Here is a 3507-nt window from a genome sequence, read left to right on the forward strand (position 1 = left end):
CAAATATACAATTTTATTGGTTATTGTATGCAAATATTTTCTCAATTCTATAATTTTTCTTTTTATTCCATGTTCATTTATTATATTCATGCAAAAATCTTTAAATTTTATGTAATTAATATTGTTTATATTTTTTAGGGTTTTAAAAATATAAATGAGTAAAATAATTTTTGTATCCATTGAAATTATTGTTTTTTATGTAATTATTTTCCTCTGCTAAACCATCCTAGTATTTGTAGCATGAATTCAACTTGGGCATCGTGAATTTGTTCTAGATATATTGCTATTATCTCCTTACAAGAATTTTACTTAAAAGTTTTAAACTAATCATATTTAATGTGAGATTTATAATTCTCTTTCTCTACTTTGTTAATCCCTGGGTTGACTATCATGATCATGCTTTTTCTCAGAAGAACAATTTGTACTATCTCTGTTTATTTTTAAGAATAGTTTTTGTATCAGGCATTAATTGCTCTTTAAACATTTGATAGAATTAACTTGTAAATCCATCTGGTCTTGATCTTTTTTTCTCTTTGAAATTATATTGATGATTTCCTCAAATCTTTTTCTAATATTAGGTAGGTTAGGATTGTTCTTCCTTGTTTTATTTATATGTTTTATACATTTTAAAATACAATTTGTGTTTTATACATTTGTAGAAGCATACATAAACAGTACAACAAGCTCATTGGAAAAGAATGTTGGATTTGGAATAAAAGGACCTGAATTTTAATCTAGGTTCTGACACTTACTGCTTACATATCATAATACAAATCACTTTAATCTGTTTAGGTTTCTGTTCTTTAATATAGAACAACAATAACAACAACAATATTAATACTAACAATATAGCTAGCATTTATATAGTTCTTTAAGGTTGATAAAACAGATTATATGCAACCCATTTGATCCCCTCGGCAGCCCATGAGGTAGAGCTATGTTATCTCCATTTTACAGATGAGGAAACTGAGGCTAAAAGGACTAAGTGCTTGCCCAGGATCACACATCTAATAAGTGTCTGAGGTTGAATTTGAACTCAGGAAGATGAGTCTTCCTGATTCTAGTCCCAGCACTCTCTCCATTGGCCCACTTAGCTGCCCTAAATATTCCCAGGTCTCTTCTAAATCCATAATCTCATGGTTCTATTTCCTTTGAATTTTCTATTTTGCCAAAGTATAATAAAATATAATTTATGATAATTCTTATCATCTCCTTTTCCACTGTTAATTCACCTTGGTTAGTTTTTATTTGGATAATTAAATTTGGATCTCTTGGAAAAATTTTTTTATGTTAGCTAATGCCATCTCAGCTTAAGTAAACCTGTCAATATAAATATTTAGAGATATACATTTTCTCCTAGCAGCTACTTTAGCTACATCCTACAAATTTTGCATGTTTCATCATTTTTTTATCATTATTTTGAGTATAATTGCTAGTTGCTTCTATAATTTATTTTTAACTCAATTATTATTTAGACTGTCATTGCTCAGTCTCTATTCAAGTCTATTTATTTTACTCAAATTCCTTTAAGAAGTTACTATTTTTATTATACTGTGACTATATCAGTTGTGGTTATTTTATTTTATTTTGCTTTCTTGGCATTTGTTTATTTTCCTTTATCTTGTAATACATAATCAATTTTTATAAAGGTATTATGATATACTGTAACATTCTTTCTTATCCCTCTTTTATTCTAAATTTACTGTATTTTCTTAGACTTAATGATTTCTTCTTGAGATGTCTTATATGTGTTCTTAGATTTTGTCTCTTAATTCCTTATTCTTCTGAACTATTCTGGAGGTTCTCTTTGTTTTTCAACTGTCATTTCAGTGTATGTCCTTGATGTAAATATACTTTTTTTATCATCAATATCTTCCATTCTATAGGCCCAGCATTTTTACATCTATCCCTTCTCCCTATTTCTTGCTGGCTTTTCTCTTAGACCACTATGGTGAGACAAGATCTGTTGTCCTCAAAGGGTGAAGGTGATCCATTGTGACAATGCCACAGGGAGATCCCAAATGACCAATGTAATTGGAACTATTCTTAGTCCCATACCTTTAGGCTTCATCCTTCTCTTTATGATTGAGTATTTTCATTCTCTGGGCTGATTGCAAAGAGGATGACAGTAAAGAGGTTGTAGAAGGGTACCCTGAGCTACTTTTGAGGTACAATACTGAATTTTTGCAATTGGTTCTTTTGTCTGTCTTTCACTCCTTTGTTGACTGTCTCTTTCCTCCTTTGTAGTCTTGAATAATTATAACCAGCTATACTTCTGGTCTCTTAGAATCTTGTCCTCTGAGTCTTATCCATATACACCTAGCCTCTCCCCCTCTTTATTTTAAAACTTTACACCTAGTTTGATTGTCAGGTCTCACGTTGTCTTTAGATCCGGGTCTTCCCTGGGATTCTATTAAAGATTAATTCCAAAATTCTATTCTTAAAATTATATATGACAAGGAGGTCATAAGGACGGCTTGGATTACTTTCCATGGGATATGGGATACAAGTAGTAAAGTTGTATGCAAGAAAAGATACCATGTTGATATGATGTTCTTCAGTTATGTTTTTCTGTAAATATTGTTATGATATTGACTTTTTCTATTTTTCCCTTTGCCATTGTTGATTTTGCTGCTATGGGGATCATTTTCCTATTTATTTTGGGACTATTAGCAACAAGTGGTGCCCAAGTAACTCACTCTTCATCTTCTCAATATTTCTTTTACCAAACCAGTTTTCAAAAATTGTTTGCAGAAATAATAAGAAACATTTGAAAGTAAGGACATTAATTCTCCTAATTACCATTCCATAGATAAATATTTTTAACACTATATAACCACTATATGAAGAGGCCCCAAAAAGCTAGGAAATGCCTCAACCAGAAAACTTTTGATCTACTAGAGAGAACTGAACACTAATGTAATAACAGTTCAGAGAACTAGCTGATTTGCAAAATATCATTGAGGAAGACTATGGAATAATAAGAAATATTCTTTTACAAGGCAATGAAAAATAATTAGAGAGAAATAAAAAATGTAGTGTAATACTCTACTTAACTTGATAAGAGCATATATAAATGAAATTAATTGGATGGACAACAAATAGAAGTGAAATGAAAGGGACATCCCAGAATTTCTATATCTAGCTTCACCATAAAGAATAAAAAGGAACATACACAATTGGGGTCTAATCCTTCTGTAAACAAAATTTTGCTATATGAGAAATGAGACTCAAGAAAATTAATTAAAAAAATTACTGGACCCATACTAATAGGTAATCTGTGAGGAATTAGTTGTCAAAATATCTCACAGAAGGGAGAACAAATTATTAGAAAAAAAATCACTGATGAAATTATTATTTCCATATCTGAGACATCAGCAGCTATTGACTCATATGTTTTCTTCATTATGATAATTGTTTATACATCTATAAAAAGACATGAAAAGGGATCAGGATGGCATTTGAAGGTGATTTTCCAAAGCCAACCACATCTCCATTGTCACACAA

The sequence above is a fragment of the Sarcophilus harrisii genome, chromosome 1 (assembly GCF_902635505.1).
Source record: "Sarcophilus harrisii chromosome 1, mSarHar1.11, whole genome shotgun sequence".
In the NCBI taxonomy this organism is placed as follows: Eukaryota; Metazoa; Chordata; class Mammalia; order Dasyuromorphia; family Dasyuridae; genus Sarcophilus; species Sarcophilus harrisii.